General features: G+C 38.8%; 1 protein-coding gene across 2 annotated transcripts in view; it reads right to left on the bottom strand.

Annotated features, from left to right (window-relative positions):
- The window catches only part of ARFGEF1 (ARF guanine nucleotide exchange factor 1), a 183,909-nt gene that overhangs the window by 122,250 nt on the left and 36,754 nt on the right, over window positions 1-24,905 (bottom strand). The gene's annotated exons all lie outside the window — the stretch shown is intronic.

Genomic DNA, 24,905 nt, shown 5'->3' with positions numbered 1-24,905 from the left:
ACAGGTTAGTAAGATTATCATAGCAGAGTATGATACTGGAAAAATGATAATTTTTGCGAACATTTCATTTATAACAACATTTCCTTCTAAAAATGCACGTTTCATTTCTTCCCCATTACATTTCAGCAGTTTATAGAGGTGTCTCACCGTAGCCATGGTATTCTAGGACAGAAAGCTCCTACTTGGTTTAAAAGGAAAGTGTGAACTAAGTCCTTGATCCGGCAAGAAGTTGCATGTAGGTGCGAGGTCTCTGTATAATGTTACCCAGATAACTCAATATCTAGGCAAGGAAGGAATGAAAGTGAGAAGTAACAGTTTTAAAAATGCAACCTTCCCAAATATTCAGAAGGGAGAACTGGACAAGACACCTAGAAAATCTAATAAGCAAACAAGTGATCTACAATCCAGGATAAGAGAGGAGAGTTTGAAAGGACAAAGCAATTCTGAGTCAGTTCTTTTGAGTCACTGCAAGTGAACCGGTTTCCAGGCAACATGCAATGAAGAATAATTTTATACAATATTAGTAATTAAATAGTACACATCCTGAAGTGTATATTTTAAAGCATTTGCTTGATTTAGTTGGCTTCTCTATATTTTCTCTGGTTAGTCTCTCCAATATCTGACACTGCCAATATTGCTCAAGTTGGTATGCAGCAACTGTGGGAAGGAGAAATCTTTCAAAAGTCACCACAGGATTTTCAACATGGGGGGCAATTTCTATGTTGTTCTTTTCATGGTTATGTATACTTGGGCCCTCTTGACTTAGCAGTCTCTGTAAATCCCTCTGATTTCAGAGGTCTAAATACTAGGTGCTAAGCGCTGTATTGCAGCTATTACTGTTGCACTTGTTTAAGAACCCTTTGAAATTCACATAGGTCATCAGCATAAAGCAACTCAAAAACCTTGAAATTTTCATTATGTATTTAGAGACAAACTGAAATTATGCTATTAAACATTTCTACTGTGGTAGTTTCTAATGGAGCCCAACCTGCCTGAGTCCTTTGTGCTAGGCACTGTAGAAATATGTTATAGTCTCTGCCCTCCACAACTAACAATCTAAACAGATTATGCTAAATACATTTTTAGTTTATTTAGAATGGAAGTGAAAAGGTATATAAACAGATACCAAAATTGCCCATTTTATCTCATTGCTCCTTGCTGGTACTAAAGCTTAGCACTAGCAGAGAAGGATGCCAATATCAAAAGCTTCTCTCTCCCGGACTAACCAGCAGCAACAGAAGACATGTTAACGCTTTGAAGGCAATTCAGAGACTTCCAGGAAGAACTAAAATAATCATATTTAAATAGACCAAACAAAAGAGAAGCAGCATGGGAAATCCGATCTGAAAGCATTGCCTGCATTTAAACTGCAAGTGCAGTAATCCAAAGATTTACCATTACCATTGTACAGTTCTTAAACATAACCAAGGTACAGAGGACGTACATCACTGCAGAGAGACAGCATCACTACCCATACTCTAACCTAGATGTTGCCTGAACCTCCCTGCTTTCCACACATCCAGGAGTGAGGGTGCTTTAAGCCTAGGACTCAGCCCAGGCTGGCAACCTGCCTACTTCACAGCGAGAACACAGGCTAATCAAGCCCAGGTGCCAACAGTCCTCCAATCGCTTCCTACAATTCCACCTGGGCCATATTTTCTTGCCACTGGACAGAAAAATAATATGCAGCTTCACTGCTTTTCAAAGATATCAATTCTAGTCCAGATAAGGTGCTCACACATGATGCCACTGACTGTTAATGAGAGTAGTAAGAACTTAAGGGGCAAAAAGAAAAGAGGCCAGATATGAGCTGCTATATTCTGCCAATAGGTCCGACTGCTCCTTCGGCAGGACAAGAGCCAGTCTGCAGCTGCGAGGATGCTGGAAAGGGAGGAGAAAATGGCAAGGGACTACAATGCCCATGAGCATGCCACAAGGTAGGAAGAGCAACAGCTAGAGCTGGAAGAGGAACAGCAACATAAGGAGCTGATGCACTGACTACCTGGCACAATGTCCACAAGAAAATGTGAGCCCCTGCACTGCTCCCAGCCCAGCCTGCTCCAGTGGTCTCTCCTCAATTGGCCCACATCCAACATACAGGATGGGGAATTAACCAGTCAATACAGTTCATGGATGGTTATGTATGTGGGCAGATGTACCCTGTCAAGGTTCCTTCCCCACTCTGAACTCTAGGGTACAGATGTGGGGACCTGCATGAAAGACCCCCTAAGCTTATTCTTACCAGCTTAGGTTAAAAACTTCCTCAAGGTACAAACTTTGCCTCGTCCTCGAACCCTATGCTGCCACCACCAACCGTGTTAAACAAAGAACAGGGAAAGAGCCCACTTGGAGATGTCTTCTCCCCAAAATATCCCCCCAAGCCCTACACCCGCTTTCCTGGGGAAGGCTTGATAATAAACCTCACCAATTTGCATAGGTGAACACAGACTGAAACCCTTGGATCTTAAGAACAATGAAAAAGCTATCAGGATCTAAGAAGAAGAATTTTAATTAAAGAAAAAGTAAAAGAATCACCTCTGTAAAATCAGGATGGTAAATACCTTACAGGGTAATCAGATTCAAAACAGAGAATCCCTCTAGGCAAAACCTTAAGTTACATAAAGACACAAAAACAGGAATATACATTCCATTCAGCACAACCTATTTTACCAGCCATTTAACAAAAGGAAATCTAACGCATTTCTAGCTAGATTACTTACTAACTTAACAGAAGTTCTGAAGAGCATTCCTGACCTGGTCCCGGCAAAAGCATCAGACAGACAGACAGACACCCTTTGTCGTCGTCCCCCACCACCTCCAGCTTTGAAAGTATCTTGTCTCCTCATTGGTCATTCTGGTCAGGTGCCAGCGAGCTTATCTTAGCTTCTTAACCCTTTACAGGTGAAGGGGTTTTGCCTCTGGCCAGGAGGGATTTTATAGTTCTGTATACAGAAAGGTGGTTACCCTTCCCTTTATATTTATGACATACCCCTTGCACTCCACCCCCATGCATCACAGGGGGAAGAACAAAGTTCAACATATTCATAAATTATCTGGAAAAAGAGGTGAACAGTGAAGTGATAAAGTTTGTAGATGATACAAAATTACTCAAGATAGTTAAGTTCAAAGCAGACTGAAGAGTTAAAAAAAGGCATCTCACAAAACTGGGCAACGAAGTAGCAGATGAAATTCAATGTTGATTAATGCAAGATAATACATTTTGGAAAACATAATCCCAACCATACATACAAAATGATGGGGTCTAAATTACCTGATACTACTCAAGAAAAGATCTTGGAGCCACTGTGGATAGTTCTCTGAAAACATTCGCTCAATGTGCAGCAGCAGTCAAAAATACTATCAGAATGTTAGGAACCATTGGGAAAAGGATAGACAAAAAGACTGTAAATATCATAATACCACCAAATATATCAATGGTATGCCCACACCTTGAATACCGCACGCAGTTCTGGTCACCCCATCTCAAAAGAAATATATTAGAATTGAAAAAGGTACAAAAACGGGCAACAAAAATGATTCACGTTTTCATTCATGACCTTGGCACAAAAATGGGAGCATGCTAATAAAATCTACGATGATGCAAAGTTGGGAGGTATTGCAAATATGGAGGAAGACTGAAATAGCATACATGAAGATCTGGACAACCTTGAAAGCTGGACTAATAGAAATGTGATTACATTTAATAGTGCAAAGTGCAAGGTAATACTTAGGCACTAACAACAAAGAATTTTTGCTATAAGCTGGGGATGTATCGGTTGGAAGCAACAGAGGAGGAGAAAGACCTAAGTGTATTGGTTGATCACAAGATGACTATGAGCCACCAATGGGATGCAGCCATGAAAAAGGCTAATGCAATCCCATGATGCATCAGGCGAGGTATTTCCAGTAGAGAGAAGGATGTGTTATTGCCATTATACAAGGCACTGGTGAGATCTCATCTGGAATAGTACATACAATTCTGGTCTCCCATGTTTAAGAAAGATTAATTCAAAATGCAAAGGTGCAGAGAAGGGCTACTAGGATGATCCGAGGAATGGAAAACCCACCTTATGAGAGGGGGCTCGAGGAGCTTGGCTTGTTTAGCCTAACCAAAAGAAGGGTGAAGGGAGATAAGACTGCTCTCTATGAATACACAGATAACTTAAATAAATAGCAAGGAGGAAGAGGAGTTACGCGCCAATGCCGACACAAGAGCAGAGATATACACTGACCATCAATAAGTTTAGGCTTGAAATAAGATTAAGTTGTCTAGCCATCAGAGGAGTGAAGTTCTGGAACAACCTTCCAAGGGGAGCAGTAGGGGCAAAAAACCTAACTGGCTTCAAGACTTACCTTGATTTTATGGAGGATATGGTAGGATGAGACTGCCCACAATGGCATGTAGGGGAAGGATAGCTCAGTGGTTTGAGCATTGGCCTGCTAAACCCAGGGTTGTGAGTTCAATCCTTGAGGGGGCCATTTCGGGATCTGGGGAAAAAATTGGGGATTGGTCCTGCTTTGAGCAGGGGGTTGGACTAGATGACCTCCTGAGGTCCTTTCCAACCCTGATATTCTATGATTCTAGGTGGCCCATCCACAACTGCTAGTAGCAAAAATTCCCAAACGGCCAGAGAAGGGGCACTAATGGGGAAGGGCTCTGAGTTACCATAGAAAATTCTCTCTCAGGTGTTTGGCTGGTGAGTTTTGACAATATGCTCAGGGTTCAACTGATCTCCATATCTGGAGTTGGGAAGGAATTTCCCCCAAGTCAAATTGGCACAGAACCTGGGGTTTTTTTTGCCTTCCTCCACAGCATGGAGGACAGGTCACTTGCTGGTTTAAATTAGAATAAATGGTGGATTCTCTGGGTCTTCAAGTCTTTAAATTAGGGCTGTCAATTAATCGCAGTTAACTCACGTGATTAACTCAAAAAAATTAATAGCAATTAATCGCACTTATAACAATAGAATACCAACTGAAATTTATTAAATATTTTGGATGTTTTTCTACGTTTTCAATATTGATTTTAATTACAACACAGAATACAGTGCTCACTTTAGATTATTATTTTTGATTACAAATATATGCACTGTAACAATGATAAACAAAAGAGATAGCATTTTTCAATTCACCTCATACAAGTACTGTTGTGCAATCTCTTTATCGTAAAGGTGTAACTTACAAATGGAGATATTTATTTATTTTTTGGTTACATAACTGCACTCAGAAACAAAACTGTGTAAACTTTAGAGCCTAATAAGTCCACTCAGTCCTACTTCTTATTCTGCCAAACAAGTTTGTTTAAATTGATGGAAGATACTGCTGCCTGCTTCTTATTTACAATGTCACTGGTGAGTGAGAATAGGCATTTGCATGGCACTTTTGTAGCCGGCGTTGCAAGGTATTTACACGCCAGATATGCTAAACATTCATATGCCCCTTCATGCTTCGGCCACCATTCCAGAGGATATACTTCCATGCTGATAATAATGCATCAATTAAATTTGTGACTGTATTCCTTCGGGGGGAGACTTGTATGTCTCCTGCTCTGTTGTACGCACATTCTGCATATATTTTTTGTTATAGCAGTCTCAGATGATGACCCAGCACATGTTCGTTTTAAGAACATTTTCACAGCAGATTTGACAAAACGCAAAGAAGGTTCTGATGTGAGATTTCTAAAAATAACTAGAGCACCCAACCCAAACTTTAAGACTCTGAAGTGCCATCCAAAATCTGAGAGGGATGAGGTGTGGAGTATGCTTTTAGAAGTCTTAAAAGAGTACCACACTGATGCGGAAACTACATAAGCAAAACAGAAAATCAATCTTCTGCTGGTGGCACCTGACTCATGAAGGGACATATGAATCTTTAGTGCATTTGGCACATAAATATCTTGCAATGCCAGCTACAACAGTGCCATGTGAAGGCCTGTTCTCACTTTCAGGTGACACTGTAAACAAGAAGCAGGCATCATTATCTCCTGCAAATTGTAACAAACCTTGTTTGTCTGAGTGATTGGCTAACCAAGAAGTAGGACTGAATGGACTTGTAGGCTCTAAAGTTTAACATTGCATTCAAAAATAAAACTTTTTTTTACATAATTCTACATTTGTAAGTTCAACTTTCACGATAGAGAGATTGCACTACAGTACTTGTATGAGGTGAACTGAAAAATACAATTTTTGTTTTTTTACACTGCAAATATTTGTAATAAAAAATATAAAGTGAGTACAGTACACTTTGTATTCTGTGTTGTAATTAATATATTTGAAAATGTAGTAAACATCCAAAAATATTTAAAATAAATGGTATTCTATTATTGTTTAACAGCACAATTAATTGCGCTATTAATTTGTTTAATGGCACGATTAATCACCATTAATTTTTTTTAATCACTTGACAGCCCTACTTTAAATCATGATTTGAGGACTTCAGTAACTCAGTGAGAGATTATGGGTCTGTCACACTAGGGAGGGGGTGATGTTCTGTAGCCTGCAATGTGTACGAGGTCAGACTAGATGATCACGATGGTCCTTTTTGACCTTAAAATCTATGAGTCTATATTAACTGAATCAAGATAGGAGAGCTGTTGCAGCAACAGATTTCAGCAAATGGAAAAAAGTGTGTTTATTTCTGAAATCAAATTTAGCAGGTGTAAACACCATTTGAAAAAATGAAACACTCATCATAAACCATTTCAGTTACTTATTGTCCTAGAAGTTTTCCAAGTCAACTGATGTAGCCGGCAACGTAGGATTATGGTCGGGATATCATAACCATGGAATATAACCCATAACCCATGACATAACCCATGGAATCTGCTACAGTTGATTTACTGGTACAGCCAAGGATTATATCATGGTAAAACAGTTTCTAGCTCAGCAGTAAAAAAAAAAAAGAAAAAAAAGTAAGGTGCAATGTTACATTTTACTGAGTAACTATTACTTAAATTTGATAGTGCACATTAAAAAAAACTTGTATTTCACCGATGCAAAACTATTCAAACACAGTCTTTAGATGGCAATTGTTACTGCTTCTACACCAGATTCCTCAAACTTCAAAAACCTAAACCAGCAGTCTTCTACAAAGCAGCAGTAACTTCCTTTGGGAAATTCAGAATAAGACATTTAATTACAAAGCTAACAACTGATAATTTAGATGGTCTAGAAGTTCCATTAACTTATTACTCTGTTGAATACTTAATGTCTAGTATGTTGATTAAATATAGTTTATTGTGCACTTTCTATGTAAATGACTTCCACAGACTATCAGACAGAGAGCAAAACATGGCATTACAAGAGGACAGACAAGTCTAAAGTTGTAAAAAACCAAGATGCAATTGTATTACATTTGAAAAACAGTGTATTTGTATAATTAAGAAACTATCAAAATACATACATGCAAAAAGAGTTCAGGTTGCATATGGAACCTTAATGTGGCATTTTGTGGCTTAAGTTCTAAACTGTGAATCCTTAGAATTCTTTTATTGTGTTTATGGAATTTCCCAGGGTATTTTTTGTTTTTGTTTTAAATTGGCAATATTAAATGCATATCCTGTCATTAGGAACTATTAAGATGGACAACACTGGAATGACTTGAGCAAGCACCTTAGGTAGTCTGTGGAAGAGAAACCATTTTTTGTGAAAGTTAGAACGTTTGCACCTTCCAAGATGCAACTGGGCAAGGTCTCTTCCTGCAAAAAACAAAAACAAAGTATTCTTCCCCAATACACTTCTCACATTGCAAGATCCACAGAAACTGTGATTCATTCATTTCTAACCCATACCTAAACATATGAAAGCCACATCTACACAAGGAAATGATACCAAAATAATTCCTATTGGAGGAAGCCCAGACAGTAGTTACTGGCAGTGTTTGTCAGCTCTGCTTTTCAGCAGGTTTAACTGAGTAACAATAGATCCCACTACAGAAGAAGGCAGATATGGCAGCAAATGCATAAGTTAACTAGAGCTGTATTGAAACCTTAGCCTTATCTACCCTAGGTCTCTTCCCTATGGGATCAGCAACAGTATTCTTTTGCAAAATCCCCTAGTTTTGCCAAAGCCTCCCTACAGCTTTAGTTCACTTATGTATCTGCTCTCCGGCCTGTCGACTTCCCCTGCAAGGTCCTCATTGTGCCTTCTTCCATGCCACTTATCCTTGGAACAACCTTTCACTTTTTGTGAGCCATTCACCAACCTTCTCTTCAATTCCTCCTTAAACAGCCACCCACTTCTATCAACACTTTCAGAGATGATTCACACACATGCAAAAAAAAAATTTCTATTCAAATGGAAACAAAATTCTAAATCTGCTCAATCTGCTCTCTGATCTATATTCCCACCCCATCATTTTCTTTCCACAATTCTTCTCCCTACTCTTTACTTTCTGTTGCCTTTCATCTCCGTGGTTTATAATGCTACAATCAGGATGGTTATCAGGGTAATCAGATTCAAAACATAGAGAATCCCTCTAGGCAAAACCTTAAGTTACAAAAAGACACAAAAACAGGAATATACATTCAGCAGAGCTTATTTTATCAGCCATTTAAACAAAACAGAATCTAACACATATCTAGCTAGATTACTTACTTAGTTTTAAGACTCCATTCCTTTTCTGTTCCCGGCAAAAGCATCACACAGTCAGAGAGAACCTTTGTGTCCCCCCCAGCTTTTGAAAGTATCTTGTCTCCTCATTGGTCATTTTGCTCAGGTGCCAACGGGTTATCCTAGCTTCTTAACCCTTTGCGGGTGAAGGGGTTTTTCCTCTGGCCAGGAGGGATTTAAAGGTGTTTACCCTTCCCTTTATATTTATGTCAGGGCTTATGGACGTTACTGCAGTAAAAATAATAAATAATGTAGTGCTTTTCATCTAATGATGTTTTGCTAATTATCTTTTGTTTAATAGCATCCTCAATTGAATTATTCTTGGTATGGTGCTGGGGTTAGTTTGTGTTCACTTTGCTGGCTGGTTGTTTGTATACATATTCTACATAAAACATGCATAACCTTGAAGTATTATTGAACAGTGACCATTTTATTTTCCTTATGGCCACAGTTTGATAGACTAAAGCTCTCTTCTTCTGAGGGTTTGAGTAGGTTGCTTTTGGAGTATGATCACTGTTAAAGCCTTGAATTACTCCAGTTTGAGCATTGGCCTGTTAAACCCAGGGCTGTGAGTTCAACCCTTGAGGGGGCCATTTAGGGATCTGGGGCAAAAACTGGGGATTGGTCCTGCTTTGAGCAGGGGGTTGGACTAGATGACCTCCTGAGGTCCCTTCCAACCCTGATATTCTATGATTCTATGATTCACCAACATGCCCTTCTTGAACACCTCCTGCCAGCCTGCATCCTACCTCAGGCGAAACAGTCCCCACCTCATGTGTTTTCATTTCCCAAGTCTGCAGTTGGCCACGCTACTTGAATGGGGGCTCATTTTCCTAACTCAATGTTCACATACTCAAGGTAGGGTAGAGAACAGAGAATTAACTCTACTGTGGCTCACCAGCATTGAAGCCCAACAGGATCACAGAAGGGGAAGATGGGAATACATTTCAGTCATTGTATTTTGGTTGAATGGCACACAGCGAAGTGAGGTCCTATGCAAATGCACAGATCTAAAGACACCACTGATCATGACCACTATACAGCATTCAAAAAACCAAACAAGCGATTGTGGTGAGTTTAAGAAATATTAATAGAAGCAACGTACAGTTTTGTATGCACACACAAATTTACATATATATATTCCAAATGATTTAAATTCCTAATCTTATATTCGGATATAAGATGTTTAAAATTAAAAACATACAGTTAAAGAATTTTTTAAAAAATTTACTGCATGCTACTCAAGCTTCAAATCTAAAGCATTAGATATATGCTGCTCCTTGTCAATTTCATGCTTGGAGGCATTACAGGACTAAATGCCAAGGGAACACAGATTGAGAACACCACACCGAGATAGGTGCCCAGATTTGTTCTGCAATTAAATGTCAAAACCTGAGATCCTTAATGATAAGCATTCAGCACGAACATTAATTACATTTCATGGCCTGATTCCCCCCGAATGAGCATAGCAAGTTGCTATAGGTCTTTTGCTTTAAATATGCTAATCAATTTAAGTTCTAAATCATGACTTGATATTTAGAAAAAATAAAAAAAAGTGAGGCAGTTGAGGAAGAGAAAATAGATCGTTGAAGAGATACATAAATATCGCAAAATCATAATCTAAAATCCAACTTCTGCAGGAAGCAGAGGCATCTTACAACAGTTTCAAATAGCTCAGTGGTTTGAGCATTGGCCTGCTAAACCCAGGGTTGTGAGTTCAATCCTTGAGAGGGCCATTTAGGAATCTGGGGAAATTGGGGATTGGCCCTGCTTTGAGCAGGGGGTTGGACTAGATGACCTCCTGAGGTCCCTTCCAACCTTGAGATTCTATGAACATATTCAAGTTAACGGAAGTGGCACTGACAGGATGCAGGAGAGCTGTGTCCAGCATTTGTTGGCTAGAGGAAACAACAAAGACCCTTTGAGGATGGCAACATAAGTAAAAAATGATGAAGAACATAGTCCATTCTAGAAACAAAGGAATAGAGCATCCTAATCTCTGCAAAAAAGAAAACGTAAGATAAAGGAGAACCCCATCTATGATTTTTTCCCTCATTTTCTGATTTGTTACAGGGAAGAAGCAAATCCATTAAAATATATTTCATCACTTGTGTAACCGCACTTAAAATGCAAAGAAACAACACATTTCACAATTATGCACAGGCATGTAACACCTGTTTGGGTTACATCATTCTTTCAACAACAGGTAATACTTACTTTGTTTTAGTAATAAATGTTGGGCTCACATCACAGAAAATGTGTCTTTCTCAAAAAAGTAATTTTTACATGCTCCTGAATTCTATATTCTATCATACAAAAACCATACTAGATTTCTTATAAATCTCTCTCCATTTTTCCATAAACCACAAAAGATTTAGGCATCTTCCAGAGAAATGAGATAATCTGAATAAATTTTACAACAGAAAGCACAAATAAGGAGGAAGTGATGCACTACAAAACTGTTCTAAAAATATTATGGAACAGAACCAATACATTTCATTTGAGATGGTTTACAGACACATGGTCCTATTTTATTTTAGTTTTACTGTGTTACATATAGGATATGAAAAGCCAGTGATTAAACAAAATATCTTCTGCCTTCTGTATACTCCTATTTCTTAAAGAACGAATTCCTATAGAATAGTTGATTTCTACAGGATACTAATGAAATATGAATGCTTCATTATATATTAAACAGCAAACACGATAAATCAAGCAGATGCAAATAATTCATTCTATATTACAGTTACAATTACAGAGCAAATTGCCCCTTACACCTCTGTTAGTCCCTCTTGAGTGCACCCTACAGTGATAGGCCTGGCTCTCTGCACCTCACTCTAGGTGGAAAAACATGATACAACTAATCTTAGATTGGATCTCTTGGCTGCAGGCATCTGGTTCCTAATAGCGTTAACATAGTCTAACGCGGTTTGGGCACCCCTAAGAATTTCTTTCCTCAAAAGGTACAAAGCAGAGAGCAAAAGGTAAAAACAAAAAGACCTACATACATGGGTATTATTTTGTAAGTTCCCCTCAGCCCAGCTAACTCCAAGTCTGGCAGGCATAAACTGACGGCCCCAACATAGTTTCTACCTCTCTCACTCTGCGTATGTTTGCCAGGCTGTCAGCTTTTCACCCACGCCCTGGATAGCCTCCTCTCCCAGTTGACACAAATCCCCTTCCCTTTCTACGGTTTTGGATGGTTAGCATCCCCTCTGATCCCAGGATTTAGTCTTGAGAAGAGCAAAGCACTCCAGCCAGAATAGAACCAGACCCCAGGTGGTTTCTTCCCCATTGATGGCTCAGCCATTGTTTCCCCCAGGAGCCTTCTCTTTGCCATTCTTTCATTTCCTGTGGGGTTTCCTCCTTTACCAATTCCTTGGATTTAACCCCTGGCATTTAGGCAGGTTTATATCATCCAGATAATAAATACTGCATGCCCCCTCAGTTTAACAAATACATATATTTCCCAGTTCTCCACAGTGATGTAATCATATACTCATCAGGTCTTCAGGCAGCAGTTTGTATTATACACATCCATTCCCTGAAGAGAGAATTTTAAAGGTTTAAAGTTATTTCAGGTTCTACACCTGCCCAAATTCCATGTTAATTTTGGTGGCATCTAAGCAAAATGACCATTATTTACACTCAACTGTCTACTTTAGATAATAAGATTGTATAGTTATGGAACTTATTAAATAAGATTATCTAGGCAAAGACTTTTTATTTAATATAAAACCAAGCAAAAATGCTCAAACAAAAACTTTAAAAATTAGTTACATTGTACAAAATGATAGGCATTCACCTTGAGAACTATTTGGGTTTGACTGCCTTACCTCTCCATTCCCCTGAGAGCGAGAGAGAGAGACAGAGCGCAAGCTCACACGAGCGAGAACAGACTGGAAAAAGTCAAGGGTAACAGAACTGGTTAGAGGTTTCCAAGTATTTATTATGTATGAAGAGTGATTGCAAAAACAGAGATTATTTAACTTGGATAGGAAAAGAGTATATTTATAGTATACAAAATAATGAAAAATGCAGTATCAGAGGGTACAGGAGACTGGGGATTATCATGACAGTAGATAGGAAGGAGGGAAGCAACCTCAGTAAGATTACACTGTTAACTCAGTTAGGGGTAGTGCACAGCTTCATGAAGACTACTTTTTAAAAAATAGGATAAATGAATAAAGGAAGCGGAAGTCTAATAGCAAAATTTGTTGTGGGCAATGCTGAAGAAATGAGATTTCACTAAGGATTTAAATTAGGAGAGGGTTGTGGCTTTGTAGCTGAATTTTGTCCACTTTAGTAAAGACATTCCATGCCTAGAGGGCAGCACGGACAGAGATATGGTGGGAGAAGAAAACAAATAGGGCACTGATGATGATGTTATTGCTGAGCGAGAGGGAGTGGAACATAAGACTGATTAATCAGAGAATCATAGGACTGGACAGGACCTTGAGAGATCTAGTCCAGTCCTCTGCACTCATGGCAGGACTAAGTATTATCTAGACAATCCCTGTTTGGGGAAAAAACAAAAACAAAAAGACAAAAATAACTTTTTGAATACAGATATCCGGTCAAGCACACACTATCTATAGATAAAGAGATAAAGAATTTTAATAGGTACAGTTTTTATTATCAGGATGACCAACAGTGGTACGCTGTTGAGCTTTCATCCTCTCCATGGGGTCAATTAAGAACTCTCAGTCTTAAAATTTGAAATGTAGGAGGCGGAATGTCCTCATTCCCACATGAATGAGTGCTTCAAAAAAATCAGTATAATGAATCTATGACCATTACATAATTAGCCAACTGAAAATAGAAAAATAAGTCACTGAACAACTTCCAAACAACAGATAAAAAGCTGTCCCATTGTTACCATACTAATCTGGCACTCTGGAGACGCAAGTTCAATTCCCTTCTTTGCCACCGACATCCTATCTGGGTCATGAACAAGTCATTTAGTTTTTCTGTACCTCAGCTCTCCATCCATAAAATATCATCTCCCAACCTCTCAGAGGTTTTGAGGGGACAAATTTGAGATTGTGAGGCTCTTAGGTACTACGATAAAGGGGACCACATAAGGAACTAAGATAGAATCATAGTCACAAATACCATCTATTCTATTGATCACAAGGATTGAAAAAAATGACTAAAAGTTTGCAACAAGAACACTCATATGGCTTGACAATTAATGAAGAATGATACATGGAAAAGTACTGAATTTGAGGTGAGGAGAGAATATCTAATGTGGTACATTAGTGATCTGAGTTAGTCCCAGTCTTATTAAATATTTCATTAGTACACCTAAAAGGAATACACAGCAAGTTAATGAAACTCACAGATAATGAAGGAGCTGAATACTAGATAGGGCAAAGAAAAACCATGAAAAGGTCTTAGACTGGAAACAAGGGTAGAACACAAAATGAAACTGAACTTGAGAAAAATGAAAGCAAATGAAAATAAACATGGGATAAACAATCCAAAGCAGCTGATATTCAATTCTGGAACACAGTCATGCCAGAGAGACACAATGTAACAGGAGTGACAGCAGACAGCAAGTTAGATTTGAATTTGTAAAGGGATGTGGCAGTAAAAGAAGCTAATGCAGCTTTTACCCTGCAGTATATTGACCAGGGCTCTATGCCACTCACAGAATTGATGTTACTATGTCAGGATAACGGGATGCTTACATCAGTAGAAGACAAACTTAAGTGTAGACACGCACAACTAGGTTGATGTAAACTGACTTGCGTTGACCTAACTTTGCAGTGTACACCAGCCTTTAGAAAAATCTGAAACAGTGATAGCCACTAGGCTATGAAAAAAAGTTTCCCAAAGGACATGAAAGAAGTCCTGTCACTTGGGAAATTTAAAACTGAATGCAACACTAGGGAAAAAAAAAAAGTTTATGGAATAAACCCGAACTAGCAGGATTAGATAACCGCTTTTCCATCACTAAAATGCTTTGTCCCGAATACTCGTTATAAAAAGCATTTACAAAAAATTGTAAAGCTAGCTCTGTAAGGATGGATATGCAAATCAGAGAAAATATGGGACTGATAGAAAACCTCATGTGCCCATCTATCTCATTTGATTGTTGTGGGGTATGCTTTGTTCCTTCCCATTGTGTACAAGAAAGGGATAAACCAAGAGTGAAAGGAATCTGAATAAGTACTCTCCACCCAGAATTTATGACATGCTGACAACCCTTTAGAGAATCTCTCCCCCAACACTACTAAATTTTAGCTTCTACTAAATGTTAAAATGCATCGTAAGACCAGACACCTGCTTCTGAAGTCCCGAGTTTGAGTCCCTTTCAGGCTACAAATAGGAACTCTCATAGCAGGAGTTTTAAGTTTCTCAGAAACATGTTTACCTCGTTCTTAAGATTTGCATCAACAATACCTTTAAGCTGTCAGAAAGCAGTTGGATACTTTTTGTCCTCTACTGTTTACAAATTTAAAAGTAATGTTTGTAGAAAATGCCTTAATTTTAACTTTTACTATTTTTACTGAAAGATCTTCTCACATGAGAGTGATGACATTTTTTCTTCTGTGATGGATTTTTGAACACTGGATTATTTCTTGCTAACACCAGAAAAAGGAATCAGTTTCTGATATAAACAAAGGACATTTTAAATAACTTTGTACAACATGTGTAGCTTTGGTCGGCATAATTCTCCTAGTTATGATGCGCTCCTTGAACATGTAATTGCAATTAGGAATACTATTGAATGGGCAGAAACAGGTTCTTGGTCAAGCACAAACAAATAAAGGTTTGGTCAGCAAAAGTGAATCTTTACAGAGGTCTTTTCATATCAGATACTACAATAAACCTTCTATCAGGTATGCAGGGAGAGCCAAAAGGGTTCTTATCTTAGAATACATGACAGATTTACAATTTGAACTTACAATCACAGCTGAATCAACACCAAGTTACATACAGTACTTGCATCCAATGAAGTGAGCTGTAGCTCATGAAAGCTTATGCTCAAATAAATTGGTTAATCTCTAAAGTGCCACAAGTACTCCTTTTCTTTTTGCGAATACAGACTAACACGGCTGTTACTCTGAAACAGTACTTCTGGTGGCAACTGTGTCTTGGAAACCGGGGTTTCACTGGCTTATTCAACCTACCCTATAAAGAAGGGAAAGAGGAAGTTGTGCCAGTGTTTGTTTTGTTTCTTTGTGATACATAAAGGCAGCAAGTAATTTTTTTTAATGGGGAGGTTGGCATTTTCCTCACCCATATTAGAAATTCAGGTTCTCTCTATCCTGTTTTACTCAGAAGGGCATGGATTTCTGGAGACCAAACAGAGGTACTTAAAAAGGGAAACCTGAGTGACCGAGTAGAAAGGGATTTTTCATGAACCTATGTAAAATCCTGTTTGTCTGAAAAATCTGAAAGGAAATACAGCAGAACCTCAGAGTTACGAACATCACAGTTATGAACAGACCGGTCAACCACACCCCTCCTTTGGAACCGGAAACACATAACCAGGCAGCAGCAGAGACCAAAAAAAGAGACAGATACAGTACAGTATTGTATTAAATGTAAACTACTAAAAAAAAAAAAGGAAAGTTTAAAAAAAGATTTGACAAGGTAAGGAAACTGTTTCTGTGCTGGTTTCATTTAAATTAATATGAAAATGCTACTTTAACTTTCTGCATAGTGAAGTTTCAGAGCTGTAGTAAGTCAATGTTCAGCTGTAAACTTTTGAAAGAACAACCATAACATTTTGTTCAGAGTTACACAGAGCCTCCATTCCCGAGGTGTTCACCACTCTGAGGTTCCACTGTATTTTTTTTAAAATGATTCAGCAAGCCTGGCCTCTTCAAACAGGGCTGACAAAGCAACAACTCCAGTTCTCAATACATCCTCCACAGAAGCTTCCTTCAACAACAGGATAAACCACACTTTATGTGTCTCGTATTTCTTAGATTATTTACTTTCAAACCTTACCATCCTTTGTTTATACATCATGAAGCAGAAAAAAGGGGAGGCAAGTGAGGGGCACAAACCAAATGCTCTTGTGCAGATAGGTCACTTCTAATTCAGAACTGCAGCAGTCTGGAGAAGACACAAGATGTACAGTTCAAACAGTGGCACAAAAATTATGAGAAATTATACTAGCTATCTTTTCGCAAAATTCTAGATTGCAACCAGGACATAGGCAGTCTTGGCGAGGTCATGACAGCAGGTGCTGTGAATCAAGTATTGGAAACCAGGGGCTAAACTCAGAGCCAGAGGTAGTAGTTGGAAGCCAAAGACAAGGGTCAAGCTGGAATCATTTTGAGCAAGCAGAGCAATAGGCAAGGTGGGGTCTCAGGCAGAGACAAGGCAGGGTGCAAGGCAGGGAAATCAGGAACAAAGCAACACAGGAGTAGTCACAATGGTGGGCATCAGTACTGAGCAGCCAGTGAGCTGCTCCTGCCTTAAGAGCTGGTGTGCTGGACCCTCCAGCCAATCTGGTGGCATAGCCAATATATGCAGTCTGATGAAGGCCAGCTGTGCTCATGGGTTCTCTGGAGACTAGCTCTGCTGCCGGCCGATTCCTGACAAATAGGTTCTTATACCATGCCCCTCACAATGATATGGGAGACCCTACTAGTTCTTTTACTTCTTGGTGTTTATTCTTACCTGTTTGTTATCCTGTAAAGCAGACATCTTTGGGGAAGACTCCTTTACGATAGTATAGTGCCTAACCAATAATTACTTGCCTTCTATTCAAGAATGGAATGGAACAAATCATCTGTCGGGGCTATTCCTCTTAAACATCTATGAACAATGCCTGTAGGGCTAGCAATGCATGAACATCTACCACTTTTTTCTTCTTTGCACAGAAAACTGTTGGTACAGAGTAACCCAAATAATCAGCACAATCAATACCCAGACACATACAAGAATCACATCAGTTTATGCCCTCAAGGAGTCAAAATCCCACAGCAGAAGAGGCACAACAGAAAGACAACATATTAAAAAGTTAAGCCAATGCACCAGTTTGTTGGCCAGCTACATGCTGTAAATACACATTACTATCTTAATTGAAGTATGTATCGTTTAAATATCTGTATGTGTCATGACCAAGTATTTACCTATTTATGTTTAATATTTACTTTCTATACATATGTTAATGCCTATTTATAATCAAAAATAAAATTGAATTACCCATTTTAATTGTATTATCTGTTTTGCATCAGATAAGAATTCAAATTCTCCTCATGTAGTGTATAACTTCTGTTCTTTATACATTACACACAGTAACACCTGTTCATATGCGAGGGATTTTGAATTCAAAATTAGTACATTTCAAATTCATAACACCCATAAAACAACATTTTCATTGCTACAGAGATGTTATAAAAATAATGGGCTAATCGGTTTCAGCAAGCAGTAGCCTGAAACCAACATAAGAATACTTTTTACTAAAAAGCTAACATAAGAAACTGTATTAAAGCAAAGTTAAAAATACAATATTAACATATTACATTGTACAACTGGGAAGAGAAACTGGGAGTCAGGGGAGTAACCCCTGTGACCATCCACCAAGTGACCCCACCCCTAGCCTGGGATCCCCACACTCTCCCCATCCCATCTCACCTTAACTGGGGCAGGCCAGTGGAGGATGTCTCTGGCCTGGCTCCAGCAGGCTGGGTGGCAGAGCCGCAGCCTGCTCTGGCGGGCCAGACTGGGCGGCATGGCTGCAGCATGCTCCGGCGGGCCAGGCCAGGCGGCATGGCCACAGCCTGCTCCAGCGGATGGGACCAGGTGGTACGGTAGCAGCCTGCCAACCCCGGAGCTGCAGCTGCTTAAGGGGCTTGGTGGTGATCAGCGTGCCCAGAAGTGGAGAGACTCTGGCCCCACCTCATCCCTTCTGGCTCTGCTGGCTGTGCTGCCTCTCCTTGCCCCCTCTGTTGGGGGGAGGGGCTGTGTTGCACCTCTCCCCTCTCTATACCTGTTCATAAGCTGACCCCCTTCTCTGATGCTTCCCTTTTTTACTAAAAAAAATTCAGCTTATAAATGAGTATATATGGTAAATCCCCTTTACTGGAGCAATATGCAAGTAGGTCAGGGGAGCTCCACAAAGCAAGCATTTTGTCATAAGATTAATCTCTTTAATAATTTCCTCCTGAAACCGTCTAATTGCTGGACACAACCACCACATATGCAAGTTTGTTCCCTTTTCCCCACAACCCCTTCCTCAGAATGTCACCCTACCAGCAAAAATATGATGGATTTTACCTGGAGTCAAATACCATCTATACTGTATATTTTTTTCTTATGAGCTACACAAATTAAAGCTATATATCCCCTTTCCCATATATCAATGTCTTTGTCCAAACATCTCTCCCATCTTTTCATCTGGGTTGTCTTTTTATCAAGTTCTTTTTCAATCAAAATTGTATATATCTTAGAAATTAAACCTTTTGTTCCAGATTGCTCCTAGGTCAATTCCTCAAAGAGTGGTTAAGTCTTCTTTGAGTTTTGTGGGATAATCTATTGTTAACCCAACTAATTACATTTTTTAATTGTGATGCATAATAAGCCAAATTAGGGAAAGCTATTCCACCCCACTCTGTAGGTTTATAAAGTACTTTCGAACAAACCCTTTGTCTTTTATGTTTCCATATGAATTTTAATAGCACATCCTGCCATGTTTTTAATGTCATGTCAGGGATACCAACTGGGATACACTGAAACCAAAGTAACAATTTTGGGAATATGCAGTGGTGTTGTAGTCTTCTTAGCCCCAGGATATTAGAGAGACATGGTGGGTGAGGTAATTTCTTTTACTGGATCAACTTCCATGGGTGAGAGTGTTATGCTTTCGAGCATACACAGAGCTCTTCTTCAGGTCTAGACATTCATCTCTACTGAGGCTAGCCAAGAAATTTCATGATTTGTTCCATTCCTTCAAATCTTATTATTTTATTCCACATTGGAGAATAATTGGTCTTAAAATATTTGTTTCTCTACAGCATTTTATGCCTATATTTTTTAAAAATTCCTTTACCCATTTCAATTTGTGTATCTGACAACAATGTGTTGTGAACCTTTGGGGAATATTAAATTCCTAAAATTTCAGATTGTAGTTTATTTTGAAGACTGCTTCAACTCAACTGTTCTATAATTTTTAACAAGGCTTCTGGATCCTGCAAATATAACAAGATGTTGCCAACATACAAAGCTATTTTGTGTTCAAAACCAAAAAAGCTTATGATGCACTATATAAGGGACTGTTTCTCACAAATGGTTCCATTCCAAAGCAAACAATGGGGGGGGGGGAGGAATAATGGTCAACACTGTTTTGCACCACTTGACATACTAAAAGGAGGGGATTTATGATCATTAACCAAAGCAGATGCTTGAGAATGATATAAAGGGACAATATGTCCCTATAAAACTGATTTCCAAAACTAAACTTTACCAAAATCTACCTGATGTAGTCCCACTCCAGCCACTCTCTCTCAGCATCCAAAAAAAAGCAACACATGGAAAGAACTGCTGGAATTAACTTTATATATCAAACGCTGAGTTCTTCAGCTAATATCAGATAGAGATGCCTGCCAGTACCAAACCCAGATTGGTCAGAGTGAATATATTTGGGCAAGATGACACTCAGTCTGTCCGCGAACATGTTGGTATAAATTTTAGTATCCACATTAAAGAAATAAATCTATATGATGCACAATTGGTAAGCTCTTTCCTTCTTTAGGGATGACCACAATTTTTTCCTCTTTCCATGAATCTGGAATCTTGTTTCCCTGCACTAAACAATAAACGACTCAGTTAAAATAGGGACCAATACTTGCTTTAGAGCTCTGTAATGCTTCCCAGAAAACCCATTGAAGCTTTACTGGATTTTAAATTCTTAATTACAAATTCAGCATCCTCTGCAGCAATTTGGCTATCAAGATGTGATGCTATATAAATGTTCATATTCAAACATATAATTGATATTGCCACTGTTATACAATTGCAACAAATTTCCAGATTCATGGCAAAGGATATAAAAGACCCTGAGATATCTCCATTTTGCCTCTTTTCTGCCCTGATTCTTTGGATTGTGGATTTACAATTGAACAAAGCATTTTGAACTATGGACTGAGGATCATCCAATCTTTTGGAAGTTAGCAGACAGACTTTACAAACCAGCAGCCTATTCCATCCCTGCTACAAACCTGATAGAAGAACTTTGCAATTATGTGTATGTATATGATTAACCATTATTAACTCTTGTCTTTTATTATTAAATCTTTAGTCTTAGTTACTAAAGAATTGGCATCAGCGTGATTATTGGGTAAGATCCGAGTTACACCTGGCTAAGTGGCTGATCTCTTGGAATTAGGAGGACCCTATATTTGATTAAACTTATTTTCAGTAACCATTCATCAGAAAGTCCAGTGTGTGGTAGCGTACCAAACGCTGGAATGCCTAAGGAGTCTGTATTTTTGGCTTCTTATTAACAAGTGTGGTAAGACAAAAGTACCCTTTTGTTACTGGCTTGGTATAATCTAATGATAAAATAACCACCAGTTTGGGGTGAGTCAGCAGTTTGTCCTGAATTTGGGATGGGCAAGGTGACAAGACCTGGCATATCATCCATATAAGAAGAAAACAAAGAAAGAAGAAGTGGGACTGCTAAACACTGAGGATGGAGTGGAGGTCAAGGATAATCTAGGCATGGCCCAATATCTAAACAAATACTTTGCCTCAGTCTTTAATACGACTAAAGAGAATCTTAGGGATAATGGTAGCATGACAAATGGGAATGAGGATATGGAGGTAGATATTACCATATCTGAGGTAGAAGTGAAACTCAAGCAGCTTAATAGCTTAATAAATCGGGGAGCCCAGATAATCTTCATCCAAGAATATTAAAGGAATTGGCACATGAAATTGCAAGCCCATTAGCAAGAATTTTTAATGAATCTGTAAACTGTAAGGGGTTGTACCGTATGACTGGAGAATTGCTAACATAGTTCCTATTTTTAAGAAAGGGGAAAAAAAGCGATCCGGGTAACTACGGGCCTGTTAGTTTGACATCTGTAGTATGCAAGGTCTTGGAAAAAATTTTGAAGGAGAAGATAGTTAAGGACATTGAAGTCAATGGTAAATGGGACAAAATACAACATGGTTTTAAAAAAGGGTAGATCGTGCCAAACCAACCTGATCTCCTCCTTTTGAGAAAGTAACAGATTTTTTAGACAAAGGAAACGCAGTGGATGTAATGTACCTAGATTTCAGTAAGGTGTTTGATACCGTGCCACATGGGGAATTATTAGTTAAATTGAAAAAGATGGGGATCAATATGAAAATTGAAAGGTGAATAAGGAATTGGTTAAAGGGGAGACTACAATGGGTCCTACGGAAAGGTGAACTGTCAGGCTGGAGGGAGATTACCAGTGGAGTTCCTCAAGGATCGGTTTTGGGACCAATCCCATTTCATCTTTTTATTACTGACCTTGGCACAAAAAGTGGGAGTCTGCTAATAAAGTTTGCGGATGATACAAAGCTGGGAGGTATTGCCAATTCAGAGAAGGACCGGGATATCCTACAGGAGGATCTGGACAACCTTGTAAACTGGAGTAATAGTAATAGGATGAAATTTAATAGTGAGAAGTGTAAGGTCATGCATTTAGGGATTAATAACAAGAATTTTAGTTATAAGCTGGGGACGCATCAATTAGAAGTAACGGAGGAGGAGAAGGACCTTGGAGTATTGGTTGATCGTAGGATGACTATGAGCCGCCAATGTGATATGGCTGTGAAAAAAGATAATGCAGTCTTGGGATGCATCAGGAGAGGTATTTCCAGTGGGGATAAGGAGGTTTTAGTACCGTTATACAAGGTATTGGTGAGACCTCACCTGGAATACTGTGTGCAGTTCTGGTCTCCCATGTTTAAGAAGGATGAATTCAAACTGGAACAGCTACAGAGAAGGGCTACTAGGATGATCCGAGGAATGGAAAACTTGTCTTATGAAAGGAGACTCAAGGAGCTTGGCTTGTTTAGCCTAACTAAAAGAAGGTTGAGGGGAGATATGATTGCTCTCTTTAAATATATCAGAGGGATAAATACTGGAGAGGGAGAGGAATTATTTAAGCTCAGTACCAATGTGGACACAAGAACAAATGGATATAAACTGACCACCAGGAAGTTTAGACTAGAAATTAGACGAAGGTTTCTAACCATCAGAGGAGTGAAGTTTTGGAATAGCCTTCCAAGGGAAGCAGTGGGGGCAGAAAATCTATCTGGCTTTAAGATTAAACTCGATAAGTTTATGGAGGAGATGGTATGATGGGATAACATGATTTTAGTAATTAATTGATCTTGAACTATTCATGGTAAATAGGCCCAATGGCCGGTGATGGGATGTTAGATGGGGTGGGATCTGAGTTACTACAGAAAATTCTTTCTTGGGTATCTGGCTGGTGAATCTTGCCAATGTGCTCAGGGTTTAGCTGATCGCCATATTTGGGGTTGGGAAAAATTTTTCCTCCAGGGCAGATTGGAAGAGGCCCTGGAGGTTTTTCACCTTCCTCTGTAGCATGGGGCACGGGTCACTTGCTAGAGCATTCTCTGCTCCTTGAAGTCTTTAAACCATGATCTGAGGACTTCAATAGCTCAGACATAGGTGAAAGATCTTTTGAAGGAGTGGTGGGTGAAATTCTGTGGCCTGCATTGTGCAGGAGGTCAGACTAGACGATCATAATGGTCCCTTCTGACCTAAATATCTATGAATCTTCTGAGAACTGAGGTAGTTTCATACTTCTCAAATATCTATTTGAAATTTCACGATTTGGATTTTGTGAAGCATATAGAGTATGGAAAAAGTTAGCAAACATTTCAGAGATCAGAGTAATTGATGTCAGTTACTAAGTCTGCCTTTTTAATTCTGATCAGAATGATGGCTGATGTATCCTGTTTCTTTTTTAACTTAATAAAGCTTATCACCTTTATTTCCCTCTTAAATATATTAAATAAAAGTGTTTGTTTACTGTTACCTGTTTCTAACAGGTTAATCTTCCCTCTTATCTCATTTATTTTCCTATATATTCCTTTAGACCCTGTAGATTTGTGTCACTCCCCAAAACAAAGTTATTTAACCACACTTTTTTCAAGAGCTCTCATCTTTTTGAAGTTGATGCTTTATTTATAAGGCTTCCCCTTATTACTGCCTTTCCAGCATCCCAGAGAACACTTGTATTGATCCCTCCCTTATCTCATTTTTTCTCCTATATATTTCTGGAAATTGTCTTCCAGCTCTTGAAGTCCAAGCAGGTCATACAACCAAGCTCTATTAATATATGCAACAAATATGCACTTGCTCCTCCCGAATGTCTTGTGTACAATTGATCTAAAGTTGGATTAACTATCTTGTTAAAATCCCCAGCTGGAATAATACCCCTTCCCAAAAACTTCCTAAAATCCCCTAAAGGAAAAAAAAAAAAAAAAAAAAACCTAGTAAAAAAAGATGTTTCCCCTTGACTGGGAGAATATACATTGGCTAAGGTGAAAAGTTTACCTTTTAAGGACCCCTTAAAAATATTTCTGCCCTCTGTAACTGAGTTGTGCTGAAACAATAAACGGGAAGCTTTAGCAATGGTATTGCCACCCCCTCTTTTATTAGATTGCCCTGCAGAGACATGTAGTAGCTTTGTCCAAGTAGCATTCAGGTATTTATCATGTTTCTTAAAGTGTATTTCATCCTTTTCCCACGAGCAGAGTAACCTTTTCCTTTTGTTGGATTGTTCAAGTTCCTTAATTTTAACAGTTATGAGATTAATAAATTCACCGATGAGTACCAATTCTGCTCTCACTCAGCATATTACCCCTTTCCAAAAGCAGAGACACTCTCCTCAAGCCAGACCTCTCATTCCATTTGCACCTCTTCTTTAAGTAAGACATGCTAGATAGAGTTCCACTCATACACACAGTAATTTTAAAACTCCTACCTATATTGCTTTTCCTTTTTTAAACATCTATATTGTTGTCCCCTGATCCAGATTCTAATTTACTACAAATTTTTAAAATGAGTCTTAACATTTTTACTTACTTTTTTTTTCTAAACACACAAAAATACTGAACATCTGTTTCAATTCCCTTTCTCCCACGTCCCTATTCATTCTACTGTAGGTACCTGACCTCCTCTAGATGTGAGAGCCAGCACTCTCCATACTCCTTCCGTGGACATATTGGATCCCTCCTGGAGGAATTGGGGATTTTTTGTTTGTTTTGTTTTGTTTTTTTAATTATTCAGAGATACAGATATAGAACCAAGCTTTACCT

Source organism: Lepidochelys olivacea, assembly GCF_965140295.1.
Source record: "Lepidochelys olivacea isolate rLepOli2 genome assembly, chromosome: 2".
Lineage (NCBI taxonomy): Eukaryota > Metazoa > Chordata > Testudines > Cheloniidae > Lepidochelys > Lepidochelys olivacea.
Note: the sequence above shows the minus strand (reverse complement) of the source record. Positions and strands in the feature narration are given on the sequence as shown.